The 15,405-nt window shown below is 41.9% G+C and overlaps 1 protein-coding gene and 1 pseudogene across 3 annotated transcripts in view; both read right to left on the minus strand.

The window, feature by feature from the left end:
- Window positions 1-15,405, minus strand: part of PLPPR1 (phospholipid phosphatase related 1) — a 228,965-nt gene that overhangs the window by 142,475 nt on the left and 71,085 nt on the right. The window lies entirely within an intron of this gene.
- LOC119045956 (RNA-binding protein 7-like) lies at window positions 2,777-4,045 on the minus strand (annotated as a pseudogene).

Consider the following 15,405-nt stretch of genomic DNA (forward strand, 5'->3'; position numbering starts at 1 on the left):
GTAAACATCATATACCAGAGATGTGAATATAATCCCTTTCTTACAAATAAAATAACTGGAACTTAATTTATCCAAAGTTTTTAGAGGGTGATGCTAGAATTCAAATTCAGTTTTCTTTGATACTGGAGGCCACCTTCAACTTGTGTGCTATCTTTTCTCAGATTAACTATTACAGTATTTATATGATTTAATTATAGCAAATGTTCTTTTACAATGGACATAAAATCAGAGGGAAATAAATCTGTTCTACTCAGAAGTTGAGTACTACACTTATTGAAAGGAAAATGATATTTAAAAGTGTAAGGTAAATTTCAAAAGCATGCGGTGTATTATATAAGGAGACAGGTTTCATGTGCAGGAAGGGGGTTGAAGTGGATCAAGCATGTTATTAGTGGGGAAAAGTCAAAAATAGGAAAATAAAATTTCTGTCACTCTAAAAACTGTTACTCAAGCTTCTCTGTCTATATAACACAGTTTCCTAATCAGAACCTGATCTCCAAGGAATTTATATTATAGCTAAACATTAGTTCGGTTGCATAGCTTTGTAGCATGATTGAATCTATCTGGTGGCCAAACCCCGACATGAGATAACACGAACCATAATCTTTGGTTAATCATTTAAGACATAAAAAAGGTCAAGAAACTGAGGGAAAAAGAAAGAGCAATAAAAAGCCCACTTGAGTACTAAAATTCCACAGTCCGTTCCTTCGGGACCAGGTCCTGCTAGTTTCTAGATTTAGTGTGGTGTCGATCGACCTCAATCTCTTCCTAAGCCTTCCAGGAGTTCTCTGTGTACGGCTCCCTCAGTTTTCGAACTATCTCTCCTTTAAAAGCCACAAGAATGTCATACAATACTACTAGCCAAAGAGTCTAGAAGTGATATAGTTATGGAAAGCCACCAAATATTTTCTTATAAAACCTCCTAGGCAAAGTGTCACAAATCAACAGCCAACAAAGACAAAGCGCTTCCTGTACTTTCTGAGAACTTTGCCTTAGCCATTATCATCCTGTCAACAACCCTATGAGGTGGGCACTATTGTCACCATTTCAAAGATGGGGACTCCGAGACAAAGTGAGGTTAAGTAACTTCTCCCAGGTCACACAGCTAGCCGATGGCAGACATAAAATCTGAGCCCCCATCACCTGAGGACAGTCTAATTTCTTTCAAAGTTCTTCGCTACCTATTTTGCTAAGCACTCAGTTCCCCTTTTACAGAGAAAGTGAGCTATGAACAAGAAAATCAGTCCTGGCATGTCTTTCGCATCCATGAGCAGACGCTGCGTCTGAAGCAGAGCACTCACAGAGCCAGTCCAGCGGCTTCCTGCCCTCCTCCTGGCTCCCCGCGGCCCTTTCTGCCCCTTCCTCCCTGACAGAGCTTCTGAGTCTGGCTCCTCCTCAGGTGGTCCCCTTATAGCTCCGGTCCCAAACATGGATAATACTCCAAGGAATGTGGGCTTGCCTTAGGAATTAGAGGCTTGGTTGGGGAAACCTACAATGACTACTCTGCCACAAAAATACTGCTTTATTTATTTATTTAGCCTTCCTGCACTTAGTGGCTTTTTTAATATATTAAAAAGTAATATAGTACAAATGCTGTAGTTATTTAAAAGAATCCAAGTGTGTAGAGAAATGAATTTTCGTAAACAAGTTCTACAACAAAAGTGAAACATCTTGATATATAAAAGTTTTGTTAAACAAGATTTAAAATTTTTTAAATCAGGAAGTGTTTAAGACTAAGTTCTTTCAAATGTCCAAACAAAAAAGCCATGTATAGTCCCCATAATAAAATGTGTCCTTGTATACATGTCCTGGGCACTTTGAAAATAGAAAAATTTTAAAGTCTGAGTAATAGAGGCAGCACTTAAAGGGTTTGTGAACCTTTTCCCAAACACGTATACTTTCAGTAAACAAATTTGCCATTTTATCTGACTGTGCATTTGCATTTTTGTTCTTCCTGAAAAGGGGAATTTATACCAATACTTAATTTTTAATATAAAAAATACATTTGGGGATATTTAACCTCCTGAGTGACCTCAGTTATTCAGTTAAACATGATTTAATGAGGAAACCCTAAACTTTTAGAATGAAATAGCACATGTAGGTTTACACTGGAATGTCCAGTTAGGGTAAAACTCAAAGAGAATTTCACAGGACTTACACTTATGTTCTCTATGAAGTTAAACAATATGATTTATCCCCAAACTTGACCAATAAACTTTCTCAAATCAAATGTTAGTAAAATGAGTCACTGCAATTACATTTTCTCTTCTATTAACAAAATATTATTTTATTTTAGACTATCAACTTCAGTGTTTTTATTACATACATAATGTGACTCACTAATAAGCAGGGCCTTGCAATACAATACTCGGAGATAACAGATAATTAAAATATTTGCTTTATAAGACAACCAATCTATATAATACATCCTTTCCTCAACTGTCTAAAATGATTGCAATTGGGGCACTTTCTCTTGCATAAAACCCTTTTCTCTTCATGAAAGCCTCAGGTGAAAGGTTATTAATGTAATAACTGGGACCACCATTCTTCTCATTTCTGCATTAGACTGTAGCTATAGATTTTTTAAATTTTATAAAGAAATGTGGCAACTTGTAAAACTGCTTTGTACAGCTTTAATGAAATATTCCCAGACCAACTTAGTCAAGAGGGCCTAGGTGACCCTAGAAAAACAATGTCCTTTAAATACTCATTAGTTTCCAGGTGACTGTCATTTTCCAGCTCTTCTACCACCTCTTCTGCTACCACAGCCATGGCTTCAGCCATCGAGATTCCTGTCCTCACAGAAGAAATCACCTGTCTCCTCTGCAATGATGGTCAGACCCGTGATCAGTGCAACGCTGCTCACGCTGCAACGTCTGCCTGCTGCCACGCAAGGACGAGAAGCCTGTCTGACTTGACGCTGTGATGACGGTGTGTATCTTGATGCCCCTGGGACCTTGAAGACTGGTTAAAAGGATGATTATGTGTCTGAACTGAAGAGGAAAATCCTCATGGACCAAGATGCGGAGAAACAGACCCAAGTTTCCCACCATATGACGTCTGTTTGAAAACACTGTCAATGCTTGTCTCTGGCAATTAACTGGAGAAGAGAAAGATCTCTGAATTATCTGTGATGAGGGAGCCGTGTTATCCACTGTCCTTTTGTACCTGCTAGGAGATGTGGAGGGGGGGGCTTGCACGTCCAACACGATGCTGGGAAGAGGACAAACTAACGAGCTGTGAGGCATGGCTACTTCCTGATCTAAACTGAATTTTGATGGGCCTTCCCAAAAGTTGATTCCATCAAGTAGATTCATTGCATTCACAAATGCAAAGTGCTTTGGTCTGCATCCTCACCTTTTGGAATTCTCACTCTTATTACTGGCCCGGCCTGGTGGGGAAGCTCAGAAAGGGGCTCCTCTGTCGCTTTAGTTTCTCAGTTGCCCACAAAGAGAGTACCTGCCTCAGTTTTAATGCAACAAAAATTTCTCCTTAAAAGAAGCATTAATGGAGGGATTCAAGGGATCAAGCAATTTCACACACACACACACACACACACACACACATATTCCAGAATGAGTTTTAAAAGGCATTTTAATAGTTTTTTTGACACCATTCATGTCAGGTTAAACCATGTGTTTATCATCAGTGCACACAGCTGCCCTCAACCATAATAAGAAGGGAAATATATTTACCCTTGAAATTATTTCTGATGTCAATGTATTTATTGTTACATGAAATTTGTGATATGTAAACTGTTATCTACACTTCACAAATGAGTATATGTGAGCTGTTATCTACATTTCACATGTGAGTGAAGGGAGGATCTTGCCAGTTTAATAACCTGTACGTGGTTTCACGTACAAAAAGCAGCTGAGCTCACATTGAACACCAGACTGTAAGTTAAAACCCATACTCTTTCAAGGACCTCCTGACACTGCTCAGTCTGCCGGCTCCCAGCCTGCCCTGATCCACATCCCGTGTCATCCCATTCTCCACGTCGAACATCTGAACACACATACATGCCGCTAACTCCACTGAGCATGGCGACAAAGAATGAGGTGGATAGGTGCCCAGCAGTGATTTTGTATTATTTATAATTTCAGGCCTATTCTGCTCTTTCTTTGTTAGTTGCTCTATTCTTAGTAATTGGTTGGGAATCTGTGAGAATCAAGTCAAGCTGGTAAAGGTCTTAATTACTGTCTCAAAAAATGGGGAAAAGAGGTTCTTAGCAATATATCATGCGTGATAGTTACCTTTTATGAAGTCCCAGGCCTTTTATCTAATTTGGTTTTCATAGCATTTCTCTAAGGTTGGTATATTGTTAGTCCCATTTTATAAAAGGGCAAACCGAGGTCTAAGGACACAGTAACTTGCCCGGTGTTGCACCGCTGGTGCAGAGCCAATGTTGGGTCACACCGGCTCTGCCCGACCTAAAAGCCCCATCTGCTCAATGTCACCCTGTATGCTCGTCTCAAAAAGGAAGCCCTCACCATGGCAACATGCGCACAGTGGAACACCAAAGGGAAAGTGATGGCTGTATAATCATTTCAGCACTTTCTTTTTGCTTTTTGCCTTAGCTTTATGAGGTACAGTTGACAACAAACACCAAACAATTAAAATGTAAATTTGGTGACTTCTGATATACATATATATCTGTTAAACTAGCACCATGCATATATATCTGTTAAAATCAAGATAATGAATATATCTCTTACCCCACAGGTTTCCTCACTGCCTTCATAATCTAGCTCTCTAACCCTCTCATCCACAGGCAACCACATGGTATGTTAATTTGCATTTCCTAGAGTTTTATATAAATGGAAACATACAGCATGCACCCTTTTTTGTCTGCCTGTTTTGCATTCAGTATAATTATCTTGAGATTTATCCATGTTGTGTATATTAACAGTTTGTTCCTTTTTATTGGTAAGTAGTAATCTAGCCTATGGGTATATCACCATTTGCTTATCCACTCACTTGTAGATATATCAGTCCTTTCAGTTTTGGACTATTATCAATAAAGCTGCTATGAGTATTTGTGTAAAAGTCTTTGTATGGATTTATGCTTTCATTTCTCTTGAGCAAATAACTAGGAATAGAACAGTTGGGTCATATGGTAGATGTATGTTTAACTTAAACTTCCAAACTGTTTTCTAAAGTGGCTGTACTGTTTTACACTCCCACCAGCAGTGAACAAGAGTTCCAGCTGCTCCACAGCTTTGCTAACATTTGGGACAGTTGGTCTTTTTCATTGTCAACAAGGATTCCTTGGGCCCCTACAGCATGCTCTTCACTCTGCAAGAGGGTGTGGGGACACTGAAGAATTAGAGGACAAAGGGCTACATACGGAGCTCAGAGTCCACCTGGGGGGACAATGAAATAGTTAGAGCACCTTTAGTACAGCTGTGTATCTATGTCTATGACCCATTATTATAAGGGGTAAGAAGGATAAATATGATCAGATATCTAAATAGGATAAAAATAATTTAAAGGGGAAACAAACAAAAAGAACATAGCATTATTGAGTGTAGTTGATCAGGTTTAGCTTCTGGAAAAAGATAATAAATTTTGTACCAACCTCAAGAGAACAACAGAATTTGTGTTGTTAGAAGAAAAAGATGGTGCTTCAGAATCCTTTGTTGACTGGGCTACCTTGGGTCAGTTATTGAAGCTCTCTGCTCGTCCTAACAGGGGTTATAATACGAGTGACCCACATCAAACCATAAAACAGTACTGCGAAGTCATCTCCTTCCAAAGTTTCATCAGAGAAGCATGTCAACCCTGCAGATCACATGGATGTAGGCAAAGAAATGAAGAATTACCTACATATTTTGAGAGAGTACCAGTTGACTTGGGCACATCAACAGAACAAATGCTACCCTTCTGTCATGTTAAACTTGCACTCTACTGAGTGCCAACCATACTATCCAATTGCTGCTTTGAAGGGGGTGCATGTTTACTATGCCTTCAAAGCTGCCCCTGGAAACTCAGCTTGGCATTCAGTCAACTGTCTCTCACAGAGCGACTCAAATGATACAAAGATTTGGCAAGAGTAGATAAGATCATTATTACATCTCAAAGGAAAATGATTTCTATTTACTTTAAGAGAAACCATTCATTCGTTTAGGAAAACACTTCCCTGAATTTTAAAAAAAGTGATAGGATAGAGGTTGGGAAGAATCATGATGCCAGTGAGTTTTCCTTCCTTGAAATTTCACTATAATTAAAATGTTCTGGGGGTGTTCCATGGAAGCCACAGACCTCTTGGTTCTTTGATACCAAAGGGCCCAGTTTTCATTTAAGTGTATGTCCAGACACAGCACCTAGATTCTCCAAGAAACCTCCCAATATCCCAAAGTGTTCATTCACTTCTAGATCTCCAACCCTCTCCCCCTAAATACCCTTTGTAGACATTCTGTCAACCTTAATCCCATAGCCCCTACACCACATCTGCTGTGGTTTCATTCTTCCTCCTCTCCCACCCTACCTCTCACTGACGCTCTTGACGCAATACTCCAACTATCTACTTGCTCTCACTCTACTCAACACCCCCGTTCCCCACGGTTGCCCTACTGTCCTGTGAGCATGAGGCATTACTGGGCACATTACACTTATGGTTACCCCTTCTTGCCCTTCCTGGTATGACCACACCCAGGCTGTAAGATCTCAAAGCTTGAGGATGTCCTGCTTAGTATCTTCAAAGCCTTGGGACTGACCTGTAGGTAGAGTTGTTGAACATTTCTAATGGAGGACTTTCAGATTGTTTGGTTGCAGCATGGAACACTAGTTAGGGGTGTGGAAATATCTAGATAAACATCCCTTTAGCATATAGAGAAACCATTCATAACAAAGTCTTTGAAGGACTTCAGGAACACCAATTCCTTAGCGTAAGCCCAGATGAATCTACCAAAATGAAACTAAATTTGAGTCTAAGGGAAAGAATGATATTATGAAGTCCTCACAACATTTCATAGCATGTTTGTCTTAACAAAGCCATTTATATACTCAGTGTCACTGCCTGCAATCCTGGAAGCAGATATAGAAGGATAGTGATGTAGTTTCTATAGACAGACCTACAAGTCAGTAGTCTCTGAAAGTAACCTGGTGCTGACTAGGTACTAGAAGGAAGATGGATTAGGAATTGATGAAGATGGGAAGTCATACACAAAAGGCTATGACTCCCACTCAGAGTTCACCCTGGGTCAGGTTTTGAACAGGTAATTTTCTTCACAGGGATACCAATTGTCTCACAATAAATTTAATTAAGTGGACTAGCAATTCCGATAAGCTACAGAAATTGCTAAACAAGATTGAAAACAACAGTGAATGGTAAATATGACTCTACAAATAACTCCTGGAACACACTTCTTTGAAATGGTTCTTGTTTTGTTGTAAATGAAAGCTTCACTTTAAAGCTTGCAGCGGGCTTTCTTTTGATTTTTAATTCTTTTCTAGTCTATTAAGGAAAAAATTAAGCTTGCTATAGTTTCTAGCACTGTAAAGAGAGAATGATCTCAGAGTTGTGAGATAAAATCAGTATCTGTGTGCCAGATAGAACAGTACCGGGCACCTAGTAAGTACAATGAACTGTTTGTTAGCAGTATTATGAAAACCAACAGTTGAAGACAATGTCACTGTTTGCACAACAAAGGGAGGACGAACAAGTTTTGAAATGCCCAGAAAGGGTATATATCTCTACAACGTATGACACTGCTCCTATGGCGAGATTAGCCTTCAGTGACAGTTCTGGGAAGACTGCCAGATAAGATTTCTTGTTAGGGCTTAGATGCTCCTTCTGAAAAAAATCCCTCTATGCACATTCAAAGCAAATTGCAAGAGCTAACCTGGAAAACAAATGAACACAAAGCAAGTTTCAATGTCTGTTTTATCTAAAGGAAATAGACACAAAAAGGCTGACTGTTCAGAGGTGCCACAGATAGCAGTGGGAAATGCTGCAGCCACGTTCCTGGGGGTGACTCTGGCCTCTTAGGTCTTCAAACCACAAATTGGTGGAATCACTTGACAATACGCCATGCACATTTGGGATCAGGCCTCCAGTAGCCTACCTAGTGCACATCCAGTATCTAAAGAAGAAGAGATAGACTCAGCCAGTGGAGAGCAGAGTTAAACGCTGCTACTTTCTGGAAGAACTCATTGTTCTTACTTGCCCACATTCATGATTCTTGCAGCCTAACCAGTTATAAAAAACCTTGCTGCTCCTATAAATTATTTTTCACCTTCTTGGAGCATCACATCCACTCCACTTGCTTGGGTGTGAGAACTAATTGATCGACTGTGCACAGGTTCTGAGATGAATGTAGAATGAGGCTGAGCTACGTTTACTCTGCAGTGATTTATAACAAAAATTACAAACTGCTCCTTGATCACAGATTACTATTGTAAATGTTGTTGCTTGTGACTAAAAGGCATGGTAATACTCAGAAGGATGGAGCTTTGGCAAGTGTAGCTTTCTTTTTCTTTTTTTTAAAATTAAAAGTGACCCACTGTGTTGAAAAGACAGACCTACAGATGGTTTTGACTGCAAAACTGGGCTCTGCTCTGATATAAATTTGAACAAGTGATGTAAACCCTGAGTCTCAGTTGTCTTTTCTGTGGAATGAAAAGATTAAGCCTTGCCTAGCTGGGTTGTTGTGAGGATTAAAAGATATAAAGCTTCTGACACAGGACATGGTATAAAGGAATTCAATAATGCAAATCTATTCTTCATCAGGTAAAAAGAAGCTAAATACTGCTAAGATGCACTGTACTATTCCACTAGCTAAGGCTCAAGCATCAATAGGAACTTGTAAGAAACCCATTCTAGAAGGTCATAACCATTATGTGTCCTGAATGCTGTAAAAGACTTTAAAAACAATCTGATTGTCAGAAGCAGTGATAAGTAGGTTTCTCCTTCTGCCTAAACTCCCAGTGACTGGAGTTCACCTCCTTGCAAACTAGCCTTGTCTGTCTTTGGGCAGGTTCGACTGTTAGAAAATGCATCTTTAAATTGAGCCCAAATTTCTTTCTCTGTAATACTACCCATGGATGGATTCTAATTCTGTCCTCTACGATACCAAGAATAATTCCAGCATGTCGAATGCAGAGATTGTGATTGTGGTGGTGAGTTGAAAAGCCACTAAATCCTGGAAATAACAGAATAGGAAGCGCCTCACAGGGTCATACTCTCTCTCTCTCAAGGTACAGAGATTCTGAAGCCAAAGTAGGATCCAATGGCTGAACCAACTGATCTTCAAACCTTTCCTTTGGTGAGGACCCTGCACTTACACCTGTTCAAAGATATGGTGGTAACCATTTCCTTTGTCCAGGTGAACAAATGCAGTGGTCATAGGCCAAAAAAGGGGATGGTACTTATTATATAAGGCACTCATCCACCCATTCATTCGATTGCACCTGTTGCTTACTGAATAGCATCTATACTGACTGAATAGCTAACCAACTATGGGAAGAAGACCATAGATAAGACATTTAGAAAAAACACCTTACACAATAATGTGCTCTAGCCACATTGTGGAAGAATAAACTTAGGTGACAAAGACATTGATTGATAAGACACACTGGCCAGTGAACTTGGAAAAATAAATAGCACATTCAAACATTATCTTCCTTTTAAGCCAGTCACAAAACCCAATGCCAGTAATTCTACCCATCAACACCAACAATGAGGATTCACAATTGATTCTGCTGACTGTTACTGGTAAGGTAAAAAAATAATTGTGAGTGAGTACATCTCTTTGTCCCACTTTGCGGATGATTATTTTTATTATTGAACGTGTAAAGATATTTTTTGCTCCTGGGAAGCCATAGTAAGAGTAGGCTGGAACACCAACTTAGGGGTAAAGATGTGGGACTTGAATCAGCCACCAGAAAGAACCCAGAGATCGCTCTTAGCCAGTTCACACACACACACACACACACACACACACTCTCTCTCTCTCTCCATCGCCGGCTAAAAGCAGAGCAAAACATCCTCTAAATTCTGCCAGACATGGCCGTGAACTGAGGTAGACGGCCCTTAGTGAGGCTGATGAGGTGCCAACGAAAACCCGAGTTTGTATGTGGTGCAGGACTAGCCTCCACAGCTGTCTACAGAACAGGCAGGTGAGGCAGAAATGGGGGGCAGGGGAGGTTGAGATGGGGAGGAATGTGGGAAAGAGCATGGGAAGGGAATTTTTCTGGAGCCCGGAATCACTGTATTCTCTAAGTAAAAGGGCTAAAGACCGTCTGAGGTCCCTTTGAGGTCCTCTGGCAAGTGGGTCTCGTCCGCTCACTGGGGATTCTGGTGGTGTACAGATACAACAGGACTGTGGGATTGTGCTCAACTCAAGTTTCTAGTATCCCATTGGCACTGCCCAACCTATTGCAAGGTTTTCAAGGAGCAGTTCCTTAATTTCTCCCAAGGGGCTATCCCCTCTTATTCTTGGTTGCCTATGAGCTTTCCCTGTTAACTCTTCACTTTCACCTCCCTGATCCAGAGGCATCTCCTGGTGGTTCAACGCCCCCCTAGAGGGAAGTCTCTTTTTGAGGCACTGGACCCTGCTCTGCAGCCCTCTGCTGCCCTCTGCTGGCCATATCTAATGGCCAGGGTTTGTTCTTCCGCTCTGGGCAGTGCAATATGAAATTGTTTTACTCTAAGCATCTCCCAGGATACCAGGTGGGCCTCCATATTACCAAAGCAGCATACTACTGAGGATGCCATAACCCAGGGAAAAGCCACAGTCTGAAGGTTGCATCCAAGACCACCCTTCAAAGAAGAGGTACCAGCTTTTCATTTAATAAACACACATTGAATGCTGTGTGCCAAGCACGGGTTAAGGCTGGGAAGACACCGATAGAAAGGACTCTCAGTAAGCTTGCAGTGCTAAGCTTACAGCTGAGCCACTCTAGTGTAGGGGGTGGTTGCTTACTATCAGAACCCCAAGCCAACAAGAGTTTCTGGAAACAAACTTTTCATGGGATGTCTTCCAAAACAGCACTTTATCTTTGTGTTCTTGTCTCTCTTTTTTTTTTGAAGGCATAAAAGTCTAATACACAGGGTCTTCCTTCAAGGAATTTCACAATTGGAAGGAGGAAGACAGTCATGAAAAAAAAGTAACTATAAGTCATAATGTGGTCAGAGCCAAGCTGTGTGAGGATGAGGAGGAGGAGATGATGAATTAGGAGAATGGGGTAAGAAGAAGCGTTTCGGGGTGGCCTTCCTAAAACAGAGATCTCAGGATGCCATTTGCATATTTAATAAAAAATTAAGGTTCCTCATTGTCTGTAGACTCAGACAGAAAGCCCTTAGCATGTCTCAGGTGGGTTCATCACCTTGCCCCACCTTCCCTGACAACCTCTCTCATCGCTCTCTAACCTATGCTGGTCCAGCTGAAAGTGCATTTCTATCTCAGTGGGCAGCCAGGAGCCAGAGAGAGAATTCCAGGCATCCCTTCTCAGTTCGTGGGACAAGTCCTAGCTCTCCTGCGCTCCGCTCCTCCTGAACATCTCATCTACCATTCCACTCACTGAGCTCTCTCCTTTAGACCCTGTTTCCAAGAAAGCCAATTTGGTCTCTAAGATGTGACTCCGCAGCACACATTATCTCTCTTGGACAGTTATATTCTTCCTCTTTAGCTCTCTCATATCAGCCCCACTAAACCCAGATCCCCGGAACCCAAGCAGGCAACACCTTTGTCCCATACGTGCAGTGGCATTTAAGATCCTCAAACATGATTGCAAGTTATGCTTGCCTTTATTTCCATCACGGGCCTTCATCTCCTGGAATGTTAGTAAAAAGTCAAGACTGTTATGTCCACACTATGTCTCTGTAGACCAAGCCTCTATCTTCTATTCTGAACATGTGGTCTTATCTTCTTTTACCCACTGGCTGCCGTCTGAATTGTTCCTTCCTGGTTTCCTCTTGAAACCATTTCTGACACAAAACGTGTCAGGAAATCCCCAGTTTCCCAGGACCACATCGACTTAAATCAAGGGGGTCGGACGTGACTGAATGATGGAGAGAACACTGGCAGGACTGGGTGATACTGACCGAGTGCGCACCACGTGCCAGGCTCTGTGCTGCGTGCATCACGGCATTTCACTCCCACAGCGAACGTTCGAAGGAGGTGTTCTTAATTACCTCCAATTAAAAAGATGGAGATCAAGACTCTGGGGATTAAGTAATCTGCCGAAGTTTTTCACACCTCTGATTTCAGAGCCTGCACTCTGCACCACAGATATTTTCCTAGGAGATAGTAAATACTCTATAGAGATTGTAGGTAGTAAATACTCTACAGCAATTCGTTGAATTATCTCAATGATATTGACATCTGGCCACAGAGCCACATTGGAATTTGTGGCCATTCCTAGACATCAAAGTTCTGTGCTTTTACAGAAGCTTCCAAACCAGAGAAATCTGAATGAAGTCCAAGAACTACTGTTAAGCAGTGAGAATGATCTGAAACTCAGCAAAATGTGATTGTCCTGAACAGAGTGACTTATTATTATTGTTGCTATTAGCATCTCTTCTAACTAAATCTGAGTGAATTCTACCAGTATAAAGAAAGGAAGTAATCCCTCATTAAAATGAGATGTGGTGAAGTGCACATTCAAGTTATATGACACGAAGCATAATGCACACAAGCCATATGGTATATAGTCTTATTTCACCAGCAGGTTTTATGTAATGGCTTTTTATAAAGGTTATTATGCAATGTGGTTTTGCACATCTCTCACAGCTATGGCTTTTTTTTTTTAAGTTCGATTCCTTGCCCTCTCTTCATTCCCTACGGGAGGAAAAGACACATCCTTCAATCTCGATTGGCAGTGTGTATTTTTAAAAGTAAAATTCTGAAAGTATGATGAGACCATGTCTGTTCTGTTCATTAGTATAGCCCCCAGTGTTTGGCCCATGGTCAGCACTCCATAAATAATCACATAATTGAACCCAGTCACTGTTCTTACAACTATCACAACCGCCCTTGTGGGCTAAATTTACACAGGTTGCTGATCCTCTATGTGAGTCAGCCTCGGAGCACAGACACATGCAAACATTTAGGTTGCCTGTTTTCCCATATGCTCCTGAAGCTCTGTTTGGAAAAGAAGCAAGCGTCCTTCTAGGAGTGAGCAGGGCACTTGTTTCCACTGGGGCTTTGCTGTGCGAGTGGAATGAGGCATCCTAACGAACCCCCTTCCTCTTCTGCAGAGAATGGACAGAATGGGGCTCAGCAGCAGATCCAAATGCAGGACGGCCCCAGGGCGTGATGAGGAAGTTACCTGGAGAGTCATCTCCAGCAGCTTTCTAGTCTAAGAAACATAATTAGCTACAAGAGCTTACAAAATAAAAGAAGCCCTCTCCTCCACCTCTTCAAAGTACTGAGAAGTTAATTAATAAATGGTCCTTGGCTCTCTCCTATAGAGAAGCAGCGTCTGAGAACCATGCGTCTCAGTGAGCAAAGACAGTAACCCCTCCCTGACCACTCGGGTCTCATTAAATTGGGACCGGTGCTAGTTAAGCACTTTGTACCAGAAAGACAGACATGTCATTGCAAAGAGCATCTGTTCTGGAAGCAGATTAAGTTCAAATCCCTGTTCCACTGCCACCTTCCCCCAGATCCACCTGTCTCACCCTGCTCTCTGGCCTAGGGGCCACCCTGCGTGGATCACATCTGCTGCCTCCCCTACCTTCCTGCTTTCCAACGAAGAGCGCCAGCAGGACACTGAGGGAGAGAATGTGTCTGGTATCCCCGCCTCTGCCTCCCTCTCTGCACAGCCACCTTGGGCTGGCTCTCTTCCATACCCAAAGGTCTCCGGCTTTTGCAGGTGACCCTCTCTGCACAGCTCTGCCTATTTCCTGGATCTTCAGATTAAGGGCTTCTTAGCTCAAGAGAATCCAAATGTACTGTCTGTCCTTTACAGGGACCTTGGCTGATATACCCATTATTAGTATGTAATTTGGACAAGTTACTTGACCTCTGTGGGTCTCAGGCTGCCATTTATGTTGAGGATGATGGTAGGACCTAGGTCACAGGGGTAACAGAGTTCAAGAAGGCTGTGACAGAGTGTGAGTGGGCAGGGTTATACTCCTATAAGTTAGAAAGTCAGGAAAGGCTTCTCTGGAGGTAACACTGAAGAGTAAACTTGAAGGAGAAGTAGGAGTCAGCCAGACTGGGGACAGTGGATAGAAGACAAGGGAAGGAATAGGATTCTAGGCATGTGGTGAGGCCCTGGGTTAGGAAAAAGCTTGAAACGTTGGAAGAACCACAGGCGAGCGAGTCTGCCAGAGCGTAGAAAGCAATGGGTCGTGTTGGGTAGAGAGATGGGGCACAGAAAAAAAGTGGGAGCCAGGATTGGCAGGATTTTTCTTGGGAAGAATTTTGGGACTCTATGTGCAAAGGGAAGCCATTGCCAGACTCTGAACCCTAGGTCTGGATGCTGCTGTTTGCCTGGCTGATTTTTTTCAACATTACCTATTTTCAGACTCTTGTCTGCTTTTCAGGACACCTCCATCGCTCTCTACCTGATCTCCTGTGCGGCCACCTGACTGACTTTTTGTCTGACATGTCGCTACTCTTCTCCGCTGTGGCTTCTCTCTCCTTTTGCTGTGTCCCCTCCCACTGTCTACAAACAGATCAACTTCCGGGTCGCAGGCCTTCCCCTCCACCACAGCCTTGGCAGGGAACTAACCCTGCTTCCTTGTCTGCCGTCACTTACCGGGCCGGGTAGAGGCCCCTCCACAACCCTGCCACGGAACCAAAAGAGTGATGGAGGCTCAGCTTCTGCAGAAATACACGTTTTAAAAAAATATTTAAAAAGTATTTTTCCCTGGCTGGTGTGGCTCAATGGATTGAGTGCCAGCCTGCGAACAGAAAGGTCACTGGTTTGATTCCATATTAGGGCACTTGTCTGGGTTGTGGGTCAGGTCCCCAGCTGGAGGTGTGTGAGAGGCAACCAATCAATGTATCTCTCACATGTTGGATGTTTCTCCCTTTTTTTCTCCCTCCTTCCCCCTCTGTCTAAAAGTAAATACTTTAAATTTTTTTTAAAGATTTTATTTGACTTGTGAAAAAAATTATCAACAGCGCAAGGGTTTAGTTGTTTTTTGTTTTGGTTTGTTTGTTTTTGCTTCTGCATGTGAAATAAGCTTCAGTGTCAGCATAAAATAAAGTCTGTTTTTTTGCTCGCACCACATTTCCCCCTGAAGCATGCTGAATACTGGCATGTTTAAAAAGAGTTGTAAAAAAGAATTCATCAGTAATGCAAATTGGAGTTCCATGGTCTGAATTCTGATTGTAAATATCTTGGATGGTCCATTTTCTACTTTACCTTTTACAAAAGTGAGTGATCTGTTTTGTGCAGAAAATTTAAAAACATCAATAATAGTCACATATCTCCTACATCACTTTC

The sequence above is a fragment of the Artibeus jamaicensis genome, unplaced genomic scaffold (assembly GCF_021234435.1).
Source record: "Artibeus jamaicensis isolate MK-2021 breed Jamaican fruit bat unplaced genomic scaffold, CSHL_Jam_final scaffold_1964, whole genome shotgun sequence".
NCBI lineage: Eukaryota > Metazoa > Chordata > Mammalia > Chiroptera > Phyllostomidae > Artibeus > Artibeus jamaicensis.